The sequence below is a fragment of the Misgurnus anguillicaudatus genome, chromosome 8 (genome assembly GCF_027580225.2).
Source record: "Misgurnus anguillicaudatus chromosome 8, ASM2758022v2, whole genome shotgun sequence".
Lineage (NCBI taxonomy): Eukaryota > Metazoa > Chordata > Actinopteri > Cypriniformes > Cobitidae > Misgurnus > Misgurnus anguillicaudatus.
Genome location: NC_073344.2, coordinates 37,418,105 through 37,431,565, shown reverse-complemented (window position 1 = coordinate 37,431,565; position 13,461 = coordinate 37,418,105).

Genomic DNA, 13,461 nt, shown 5'->3' with positions numbered 1-13,461 from the left:
GCGCCGAGTCGAAGTACTCCCATAAGTGCTATTACGCCATACAATATAGTTCCTCTTTTAAATCCGCTTAGAAAAGCGATACGTTTTATTTTGTACCACCAAACTTGCTCGTATAACTACTCGTCTTAAATAGGAAAAACGTTGATGTGTTTGGTCACTTCTAACTTTATCTCTAAATGGTACCATTGAATGAATGGGGCTAAGCTAAATGCTATCGAAGCGTCGCAGCACGCTCCAGCGCTTACGTGCACGCAAACAGATGATAGAGGGATGTATCAACGATTCTTAGTTAAGGTAATAACATATTTTAATATTGAAAATGAGTAGATCAAATCCTTTAATTTTTGTGTGCTGCTGCGGTCCATGTGTGTGTGTTACAGTTTTTCTCAGTCGCTTTGGTACATTTCTCAGATCAGAATTGAAATTCTCAAAACTACCGGTTCAATCTTCACATTATTGTGTCACCTGTGCACATCAAAAAAACAGTTTCTCATTTCTTGGAAGAAGTTGCAAATGCTTTGGTACATCCGTGCATATGATTATGTACAAATCTCTGCTGTTCCCTACATTATTAATTGTTTATGTCAGGTTGATTAAAATGTGTTATAATGGGTCTCTGTTGAATAGCCCCCCCCCACACACACACACAACATTTAGGCATTAGTTCATACTCACAGCATAAGTCTTTACATACAAAATGGTTGAATAGTCGTCAATATATATCAAACATATTTCCATTAGACTATTTTCTAAATCTGTGGCATTGGTAAATTGCTCCATGCTGAATCTGCATGTACAGTTTTACCAAAAGAGATTCACATTTCTACTTTTGTTTTCTTTTTTGTTTGTGCTATGCAGTGCTGTCTTTTCCTTTCTGTATCGCAATGACATGGTCTGTCAACAAATTACAGTACAAACAGTGAAAGCGTAAATGTGAATTTTGTCCAGTCTCTTGCAATCAAAGTCCCACATACACTAAGGTGTAACCTACAATTTACAATAATTGTCATGAAAAATTTAGGCATAGTTTCCATCAGAACATCCCTCCAGAGTAAACTGTTATATTGACAACATGACTAAACAAGGACTGGTCATTCTGATGGCACTGACATGTTCATTGACACAGATATTTACTTTTGAAATTGAAACTAAGGATTTTGAGCAAGAGACTTTTGCAGGTTATCCATGGTGTTTCGCTATTTGTACGAATTGTTTTGAGAAATGCACTTACTGTTTTGCAAATATTGAGAATGATTCGAGAAATGTACCAAAGCGACTGAGAAAAACTGTAAGCAAAGTTTACGCGCATTGTCGTCCCGTTTATAGGCACATTTTTCTAACACACATTTGCTAAATAACATTGACTTTAAACTTAAGACCAGGTTTTAGTTGGTCAACGACGTCCTTAAAATTGCAATGTGCCAACAATGTGCCTGAACACACATCATTTTCAGACCAGCACACCAATTTGTGCACAAATGGTTGCAAAAGCATTTGCTATTTAAATAACATGGCGCTGGACCTGAAAATGATATCGGGCTGAAATTAGCAAAAAGCACTTTGTATGATAGGGCCCATAGGAACACACAGGTTAGCATAAGTATTTAGCATAAGAACACAGATTTAAACAAACACACAAACTGTAGACTGCTGTAAGCAGAGCCGTCCTGCATATTATTTTTAAACAAATGAATATAGTGTCATTACACAGTGAGAGATGATCCAAATCTCCCTTTCTGACATGTAGACCCCAAAAATGGTGTGTGCACGAAGCAGAAAAGCCCTTACTGGTATGCAGGATTATTTCTCCCTGATTTAAACTGAATAGAGTGTCTTAAATTAGCATTGTATTCTCAGTTCTGTATTAGTGTCGGTGAGGAAAGTCTCTGAGTCTGAGTTTACAGGGACAAAGTACAGAGAAATCACACCGTCTGTCAGTGAGAGAAAGACAGAGAGCATGAGAGAGTGAGAGATGAACATTATTACAACCAACAATAGCAGTCAAGCACATGTCTATGCATTAATTACTTTAAACAACCTTTAGGTCTCTGTTCATCACATTTCTTAATTATTCTACACTTTTATAAATCTGACTGCTGGTGGATATGAACATACACACTACATATAGAGAGAGAGAGAGAAAGAGAGAGAGAGAGAGAGAGAGAGAGAGAGAGAGAGAGAGAGAGAGAGAGAGAGAGAAAGGTGGGTATCGGTAATTAGAGTTTGGATTCTTGAAATTACCATAAAACAAAATTTGCAATTGGCTTATTTCTGTATTGTGACATATATCTAATGTAAATGTTTTCTGAAAGAAAAAAAAGTAGGATGAATTAAAAATCCACCGAGAACTGCATGGATTATTGTAATTTGGGCCATTTTGCTAACTGCTAATCGCTAAAATCTTTTCCCATGCAGAAACAAGTATCCGATAGCCCAGTCCTCGCGCCATTCCTTGTGACAGGAATTGAAGAGAGTTTGTTTCGAGGAGGGGAGAAGGTTAACATTTTTGATTGAACATTAGGGAACATGATTTAAAAATAATATAAATTAATAATAATTAAGCACACAGATAAGTCATTTATAAAAACACTACAATATTCCTTAAACAAAAATGAAGGGCCAGATTTACTAACCGGGACAAATTAGCGTGAGAGTTCAATTAAAAAAAGGGCAGATGGGAGTGGTAATATCTGCTGGTTATTTACTAAAAAGGTGCAAATTAAATAACACAGGCGCAACAGCTGATTTCCATAATGACCAATGCAATCTAATAAGTGCAGCGCAAACTAGTTCAGGGTCGCAAATAAGCAGAGCTGATGCTCCTGTAGGTGCAGGTGATCTACTAACGCCTAATGCCCTTGAGTTCAGCACCACGGACATCGCAAATGAAAATGCGGGGTGTAAAATCCCAGCTAACGAAGCTATAGTACATTGAAAAGAACTGGATGACAAAAAACTTTTGAAACACCTGGTATTGTGTGACGTTTCTCCTAGTGACTCCTCTTTTATTTCCTCCGGCAAAAAAAATGGAAAAACGTATGGAAAAATCCTCTCCTTGTATCATGTGCTCTCTGGTCTCTGTTATGTCTCCTCCTATCAGCAACAATTGCAGCCATTTCAAGCGCAAAATGTTTTTTATGACGTTAAATAATCTCCTCTCGTAAATTTGCGCCTGAAAAGGAAAACTCCTAGAAATGCATATGCAATAAGGTCAGATGCAAAAATAACTACAGTAAACAACACCTTTTCAACACTAATTTCCACTGCATGTCTTTAGTAAATCCCGACAGTTTTTAATTTCAATTTCACAGAGACTTAAAGTAATATTATGAGTTACATAAATAAAATAATAAAATATTTTACCGAAGCCATTTACATTAAACAAAAACAGTTTGACAAGCTTACTGTAACAAAACTGACATGAATGATTTTTATATTCATATATTTTACCAAATATTTTATCCAAAGCAATTTACAAATGAGAGAGCATTTAACATTTTGCCAATGAACTAATATAGAGTGAAGTTTTCAAAGTATGTTTACAAGTAGGACTAGTAAGCTGAACAACGTAGATTTTTTTTTCACTAGGGGCAAGTCTGGCAAGTCTGAACTGAGACTGAAGTCACGTGACTGCAGTGACACAGTTGACGTGTTATCTGGTGCGCCCCAGCAGTGGCGGTTCTACACGGAGGCCAAGGGTGGCCCGTGCCTCTGTAGACAAGTCTCTGGCCACCCCTGTGGCCACCCCGTGCTTGAACAAATAAAAAAGTATACATTTATTTTGATTTTACACGCGAGCGCCAAAAGCAGAACTAATGCGACGCAACGTTCTACACGGGTAAATTAGAGCGGCGCACCCTACCACTGTAGCCGGCTGCGGGTGCTGTGCTGCTCGGCGACGGCGAGTGTCTCAATTCGTTCCCAATCTCCCGATGTTGAGAATGTGTATGCAGGTTTGGGCACTGGTAAGGACTCTAGCTCACTTAACATTGGGACACTGTTCACTTGTTCTCCTGTGACGTGGCTGCTTAAGCGCGGTGATCATCCACAGCTGTTACTCATAAACAACCGGCAAAACCAACATCTCGCTAACTTTTTAAAGTTTACACATTGTAAAAAGCGCTGTAATTATGCTCTAACATATACGTGCATAAAATTGGAGGAATATAATTAAATGTTACATATAAAAATGTTTACAATTTAAAATAAATATTATTTTAAATACTGATTAGATTGTGGTCCCTAACTGTCTAGCAATGTGTATTTATATGTAAACTAAAACAAACGTTTGTCTTTATAAAAGTTTGCATTTCATAAAGTTTATTGAGTAGGCTCGCACGATTTTCGGTTGGGGGGCTTTAGAAAAGAGCCAATCTCCCCTTTTGCACCTGCACTCACTCTTGTATTAAATCAATATTTATATGATTGTAAAGTAAAATAACGTTTATGGGGCAGTTTCCCGGACAGAGATTAGACTAGTCCTAGACTAAAATGAATGTAAGAGCTGTCCAAACTGAAAACAACTTGCAATACCATATCTTAAAATACATCAGTGCCCTTTGTTTTGCTTCAAAATGCACACAAGTAATGTATTTATTAAGGCATGTTTGTTAAAACTAGTTATATTTCCTAATTAAACTAAGGCCTAGTCCTGTCTTAAACTAATTCCTGTAACCACCCTATAATCTTTAAATATAACTTCTTACCTTTTTTAGTGCCCCTCTGTTAAGGGGGCCATGGCACAAGACTTTTTCAAGATGTCAAATAAATCTTTGGTGTTCTTAGAGTACATATGTAAAGTTTTAGCTCAAAATACCATATAAATAATTTATTATAACATGTTAAAATTGCCACTTTCTAGGTGTGTGCAAAAATGTGCCGTTTTGGGTGTGTCCTATAAAATGCAAATGAGCTGATGAAATTCAAACACTGATCACAATGATGGTGGTTTGTTGCAATTAAAACTCAATTGTGCTTTTCTCTGCACTAAATGGCAGTGCTGTGGTTGGATAGTGCAGATTAAGGGGCGGTATTATTATAATAAAATGACACCATAAGGAGAGCCAAATTTCAACTACCTATTTTTTCATGTGCTTGTAGAGAATGGTTTACCAAAACTAAGTTACTGGGTTGATCTTTTTCACATTTTCTAGGTTAATAGAAGCACTGGGGACCCAATCATAGCACTTAAACATGGAAAAAGTCAGATTTTCATGCCATGGCCCCTTTAAAACACTGGCCCCTCCTTGGCCCCCTAGTGAAATTTGTCTAGAACCGCCACTGCGCCCTAGTGTAGTTTTTTTGTGCGCACAGGCTTTGTTTACAGTCTGAGGGAGACGCACGCTGTAAATTTAAACAAAAAAAAATGTGCAAACATGTTTGAGGATAACACGTCAGCCATGTCACTGAACGCAGTTCACAAGAGACCCGGAAGAGAAGACAATGCTGAATAAAGTCGTAATTTTTTTTTTACCAAAATGTATTTTCAATGCTTCAACACATTCTAACTGACGCACTGATGTCACATGGACTACTTTGATGATGTTTTTATTACCTTCTGGACATGGACAGCATAATGTACATAGATTTTTAACGAAGGATCAGTAAGCTATCGGACTAAATCTAAAACTTCTAAAACTGTGTTGATGAACGGAGGTCTTACGAGTTTGGAACGACATGAGGGCGAGTCATTAATGACATTATTTTGGGGTGAACTAACCCTTTAACAGTTATAACGTTTTATTAATAATAGAGAGCTGATTATTTTAATATGGTTTCCTGCCATTCAAGAGAAGCAAACCAGTGCCATGGCTGCCCCTACATTTAATATACTTACAATAAAACCGAAATTGACTCTTATAATTAAATGTATGTTGTATTGAAAACCCCCTTGACTCCTCTTCCTGCTAAATTTTGTCTTGATTTAATTAGCACTAATCATTTTGTGCTGTACAGTTTTAGTTCTTGAAGTATCTCTTGGATTCTCAAAACCTCCTTAGATCTTGTACTGTAGCAGTTGCTGTGATTAGAAAGCATCTGACAAGATCATGAATGTAAATCCATAAATATTTGATGACTAACACATTAAATAACATTTTAAACATGAGAAAAATCTGTATTATCTGTGTTTCATCCACATTAACATCTTATGAAAGAAGAAAACAACATGCACGAGCATCTCTAGGTTACTTACGGTACTATATGGGAAGAGTCCATTTATGTGACTGCTGAATGACACAAAAACAATACGATTATTATATAAGCGCACATTAACATTTTTAATCCAGGTCCTATACTTTCCCTGCAAACAGTCACCTCATATCACAAACTTTGTTCAGTTGATTTGTTTCCATCCCTTTGGAGCTAAATGCTTACAGTAAACTCCTGTCTCTTATCTTCTTCACCAATTCTGAATCTGAGCTTACACAGCTCATCAGCCACAGGTATCCACAGTCATATAAACGTCAGTGACACTCAGCGTTCAACTCCATATGTTGTTAAATTAAGATTTATGGCTTTATAGCTTGCTCTGAGGGCATGTGCATGACAAGGAACATACAGTACAGTACACAAATCAACTGAATCACTTCTGTCATCAGATTTCAGGGTTAAAGCTGTTCTGTTAGTCCTGTATAGGGCAGACCAACCACTGTTTGGGGTGGATATCACCATCAAATGGAAGTAGTCATTTTTTCCTGGACCCTGCCATACCATTTGATTCGAAGTAAAGAAAGATTCTTTCAAGGAGGGGAGGAGATTTGCGTTTTTGATTATAGATTATAAGGGCACATGGATTTTTAAATAATGACGCTTACAGATAAGTCATTTGTAAAAATAAAACCCCCACAATATTCCAAAACAAGTTTTTGTACACCTATATTATACCAGCATGCAACATTCATTTAAACATAAGCGCAACTATTACTGACAGATTTTGTTATCCGAATTTCTTACCACCCAATACTATGGTACCGATTCACATCATGATAAAGGCTTGAAAGCCACAACATGTCAACAAAATAAAGGCCTTTTATTATTTTTTATTTTAAGAACATCTCAATGTTAATATGGAGTAATAATACGTAACTTTAAAAAAAAAAACTTATTTTTTGTACGTTTAAATAGATTCTAAAGCGTACAATGTAGACATATTTGCCACATTTAATCGTAGCATTATGAAGTTTTTACAGCTTTACAAATGTAAAGCATTTACAAATCTTTCATACAATAAAAATTGCTGTATAATTCCCCTTTAACTATTTTATCGATAGTGTTACGACCCTGACCCTACCCCAACCCCAACCCCAAAACTTACCCTAAACCCAAACCCTTTTTATACAAATATTTTAAAATACGTAAAACTTTTTGTATTCTGCAACGTAATGAGAAATATGTAAAAATAGTAACAATATAGCATTTAAAAGATATTTTAAGCCACTGATACATTCCTACCCAAAACAGTTTATTAAAATCATGCACTATATGAAATAAAAAGCATAACACACAAGTGTAATCACAAATAATTTATTTTAAATTTTAAAAGCAGTACCAAAAGGCGCGCATTTCAAAATTCAAAAATACACTCAAAGATGCCAATTATCGTCACAAATCTCTTGATGTAGTCAATTAGCTTTTGATATTACTGCCGTAAAGCAATGTGTCGTAAAGCTTTTTGAGGCACGATATTTAAGTTCATATTAATAACGAACACGAGATTTAACGTTTACGGGGATCTGGGATCAAGATCGCTGGATAAAGGGCTGAATTTGGATCTGTTTATCACAATCGGGTGAATTTTTAAGATGTGGATAACAGTAAATTATAAAAATTAACATCTTTTGTGAATTTATGTTGTGTTTTGGTGTAATAATCATTGCATAGGAGAAGACTTCATAGAAGAAAACGCGTTTTGTGGGTCATGGCAAACAAACTAAATATTACAAAATGGCATAACAATAACCTAACTTAATAATAATAATAATAATAATACCGTATTTTCCGGACTATAAGTCGCTCTGGAGTATAAGTCGCATCAATCAAAAATGCGTTTTGAAAACATAAAAGTCGCACTGGACTATATGTCGCATTTATTTAGAAAATGATTCTGATGTCCGTACATGTTAAAGAAACATAAACAGTTATTTACACCAGTGGTTCTCAAACTTTTTCAGCGTGCGGCCACCCTTGTGTATGGTGCATTCCTTCGCGGCCCCCCCCCCAAAGGAAATTTATGACCCAAAAAAATTCTAAAACGTAACATTTTAATTAAACAAAACATAAAATTATTAGGGCTGTCAAAAGATTATTCGTGATTAATCGCATCCAAAATAAAAGTTTGTGTTTACATAACATATATGTGTGTACTGTGTCTAAATATTATGTATATATAAATACCGACACATTCAGGTATATATTTAAGAAATATTTGCATTTAAATACTGTATATACATTTATATAATTTATATTATATATGAATATAAATATTTTATATATAAATATAATACATTTTTCTTAAATATATACATAATTGGGTGTGTTTTTATATATGAAAAATAATTATACACCGTACACACACATTTGTTATGTTAACACAAACTTTTATTTTGGATGCGATTAATCGCGATTAATCTTTTGACAGCCCTAAAAATTATACAAAGTAGTGCTGTTGGTGAGTAGCCTTATTTTTTTTAGGTTTAATTACACAGAATTCATGACAAATTAATGTATTTTATAAAATGTCATAAAACTGGGGCCCCCTGGCACCATCTCGCGGCCCCCAGTTTGAGAACCACTGATCTACACGATACACAATAGCATACGTAACATACATGGGAGGCTGAATAGGATAAATTAACAAAACAAGCCAAATCAAGTAAAAAAAAGTCCCAAAGTCATTCCGCATCACTGAATCCATTGAATTACATAAATACAGGAGCAGCACAGAGCAGATTCTCGCAGCTATAGACGATGGTAATGATTTCTCTTGGTTCATATGAAATAATTTTGACGTATAAGTCGCACCTGACTAAAAGTTCCAGGACCCACCAAACTATGAAAAAAAATGTGACTTATAGTCCGGAAAATATGGTAACTTAAATTAGAACTATGCTCCGATAAATGCCGATATACAATATTATACAACAGTTCTTTCTGGTTCTCGAATCAGATTGGCTAAGAGCCATACGATATTGTACTGATAACGGCACAGTAACCGCTTCACCTTTCGTATCATTCCGCCACCTAGTGAATGGAGGTCCTAAACAGGCTCATCTCTGAATGGAAAAACACAGACGCCCTGTTTTTAAACACTCTCCATGTGTCTCATTAGTTTACTAGCTCATAAATCAGTCTGTGAATCCCCAATCGGAAGTTATTATTCCGTCAAAGATCAGCGCTCTTGGATGTTACGTTAAAGTTAATGGGAGTAATGTCTTGTCACATCGTGTGGACGATTAACACTTGGAAAGCTATATCTCTTATCAGAACGCGAAAACACCGTGGAACTGCAGGTAAGCACTGCAGCTTTTAAATGTGGACACTGATCATTTACTTTATCGTGATGTGACTATTAAAACATGTTATGAGATATCGCCACTGATATATTTATAAGCAGCATGCAAAAACATCTCTCTGACACTTATAAAAAACCGTTTTATATAGTACTGACAAGAACAAAGTTTAATAATAATAATCCAGTGCTCGTATCGCGTTAAGAATAAATGAGAAAGCAATAGTAACATTATACAAGTATAGTTTTATTAACTTTTACCTCGCGCCAAAACAATAACAACACAAAAGACACTAAATATGAATAAAAAAACAAGTAATAGGCTGATCATGACACCAAATACTGCTGATTTGATCTCATTTTGACGATCATAAACAAACAAGGCCAACATGAGAGCCAGGGAATCCCTGTCAGAGATGTAGCCCAGAGAGGGCGGTGGTCAGCGGGGCGAGTGAACACTGACGTCCGCTCATGTTTTGGTTCTCATTCGTACCGAATCTCACTAAGCAAACGTTCAAACAGGCGCTATCTTTACTAATCGACTGCAGATTTAAATATAATACATATACATTCTTGACTGAACTAATCTTAAAACTACACTTTGTGACCAAGAAACGGTAATATAAGAAACGCTTTTCCGTCCATTGAGTTGTTATGAGATATAAAGCAGCCGAAAGTGTTACCTGTCATTCTGGCCGCCCTCAAATCCATGGCGGAAGAAGTAGTTCTCAAACAAAGAGGCTTTTAAAATAACTCCGTTGTTGTTTTCTAGTTTTCGTTTTTCAAACGAGGCCTACGGCCTCGTGCCTCTGGCCTAATCACAGCCGTGATGATATAGAGCTATATCACACTCCTACTCGAGCGATATTGCTTAAATAATACCTGGCCGATTCTGAGTCGCACATCCGATATTATTCACAGCTATTTCATGTACTATGGTTTTTGATCAGTAAGTCCTTATCGATCTGAAATCACTTTTAGTTTGAGTCATTTATAACATAAATTTAATAAAGCAACACTCGTCAAACATAATCATTATACATATTCTTTATTATCATGAAAATACCTGAAAACGTTTAAAGAACAGTAATATAAATATATCCTGAAGCCATTTCCTGGAGCTGCATGTGTAATGGTTCTTCTTCTGCAGCCCATATTGAGTTTCTGCACGAGAGCGCCCTCTGGCTTTTAGATGTAGCGGCATTTCACCTTAATACATTGATATATCGTTACACCCCTAATTAGAACTTCTCTATAAATGTGCATATAAAACTATCCCCCCAAAAAACTGTTAAGCTCCCTCATATACTTAGCACACACATTTTTGTCTGTAACCCAACTACACACACACAAACGCATTTCACAACTCAGACTTGTCATTCGTTCATGTCTTTATCTTCACGCACACCTCTCGTTCCTCTTCCTCCACCCATCTTTCCATCTGTCAGTCTGTCACTATCTGGGTTTTATATTGTGTTCCTGCCACTCAGTTGCGTGAGTAGACCACTGTTACCGTGATTGTTTCCAGTGTCATATCACCTGACGCCCTAAGGTAATTTAGCCACATCTGGTGTGACACGCTCGGTATTCCACCGACGCCTTCTCATGCTACGGTACGCAAATAAACACGAGGCACGTCCACACACACAAACACACTCTGACACTGCATGCATCAAACCTAGCTGTCAAATAGCTGTAATTTAGACACTACGCCGTGAAATAATTAATTACCCACACCAGAGTCATTTGAAAGCTTTCGAAACCGAGGTCATCCTGAGCACACAAGCGTGAGGATGGGGACGTAAACAGCAGAGAGAAGAACGCTCGCACAGGGGCGAGAATATATGCCCATTGATTTTGTGTCAGCGCTTGGCTCTCGCTTATGGCTGTGTGGGTGTGCTATTGAAATGCGGTACGTAAAGAAATTGCATTAGACACCTCCTAACACGACGTTATACACATAATGAGCATGTAATCAGCATCGGTGGCACAGGGGATGAGTGCTGAGTCATGACAATCGTGTATGATGTCACGTCTGTAGGTGGAAGAGGCTTGAGACATTGTGCAGTGTTATTGTCAAAATATTTAAATGCATAAAGTAAAGAATAAATGTGTAGTGAAGTAAGAATGCATAAATGTGTATGTGTATGCTCTACAGTATGTGGGATGTTGTTTTAATATATGTTTTCTTTTTTTAAATCATTTTAAGCCTCAAACATTATTGTTTGTCTCATCTCTAGCGCCAGGCTAATGTTTTAAAAGTGTATCTAAAAGTAATATTGCTACAAGCTAATTTTTTCTTTAGTAGTTTCTAGTTGTTCTGTACAGCTAGTTGTTCTGGAATATGTATATTCCAAGTCTTCTTGTAAAAAAGTCACAATATTTATAGCCCAGGAACGAAGAAAAAAAACTGTTATGTGCACTCCTTTGTATCTCATACAGTAGGAGTTTAATCCATTATCGTGAACCAGTTTGTTCAAACAATTCTTTTGCCAACACAATCTCATGGCAATTCATAACAATTATGAGATGGCTAATTTGTGACCCTGGACCACAAAACCATTCGTAAGTCTCATGGGTATATTTGTAAAAAAAGCAAAAAATACATTACAGGGTCAAAACTATAGATTTTTTTTATGACATGCAAAACTCATTAAGGGCTCGTTAAACTTGTGCGTAGGTCCTACGGCGTAGCCGCGACAGCGTAGGTTCCGCGTCGGTTTTCATTAATACTTTTGCGTTGTCGTCCGCGCTGTGCAAACACACGCGCAGACCGCTGGTAGGAAGCAACCACGCGTGTAACCACAGTAGCAGCGCGAACGTCAAAGAAGAAGAAGCTTAGCAAGTAAACCCACAAACGAAGAAGAAACAGCAACTTGTTGTGTATTATTTGAGAAGACCAGCAATGATGGAAGAAAATAAACAACGACTTTTGATGCAGTTTGAGTTAAATCATCCTCAACTTGGCTTATCTTTGTTTTCACCGTCACAAATGGAAATACCTATGACGCAGTTTTTTTTACCTGACTGGAGGGGTTCTGGTGGGCCAATCACAGCGCTTGCGGTCCGCGTAGATCTGACCCGCTGTTAAAATTTTTGCGAGGTGCACATCCGGCTACGCAGAGCTACGCACAGGCTACGAATAGTCTACACCTTAGCTACGGCGTAGAACTTACGCATGACTATAAATCGGGCTTTAGTATATTATGTAAAGATCATGTTCTCTGACGATATTTTCTCAATTTCCTACCGTAAATATATCAAAACTTTATTTTTGTGAGTGGATGCAGCAAAATCGTAAACACAATTGCCCAGAAACTCGCATACAAATTTGCTCTGGTCGCTCCTTCGCACAATTTTTTTATTTGATTTTTATGTATTACTGTATTTACCGGACTATAAGTCACACTTTGTTCATAGTTTGGTGGGTCCTGGAACTTCTATTCAAGTGCAACTTATATGACAACATTTTTTCATATGAACCAAGAGAAACCATTACCATCTACAGCGGTGAGAGTCCGCTCTATGCTGCTCCTGTATTTATGCAATTCAATGGATTCAGTGATGCGGAATGACTTCGAGACCTTTTTGAACTTGATTTGGCTTGTCGTGTTAATTTAGCTTATTCAGCCTCTCAGGTATGTTCTGTATGCTATTGGTTATCGTGTAAATAACTGCTTATGTTACTTTAACATGTACGGACACCTATTTAGCCTGCTTTTCAGTGCTATTGTTTAGTTGAATAACTTGTCTTCACAGATTAAATGTCTGTTGTTCGGCTTGAATTTTGTGAAACATTTTCTAAATAAACGCAACGTATAGTCTAGTGCGGCTTATAGACCGTTTCATCGGACGCACGTGCGGTGACACGATACGCGTCTGGTCCGACCTTTACTTCCGGTTTCAGTTTTTTAATGGTCTGACTATTTGCTAACAAATACCTCATCAAAAAT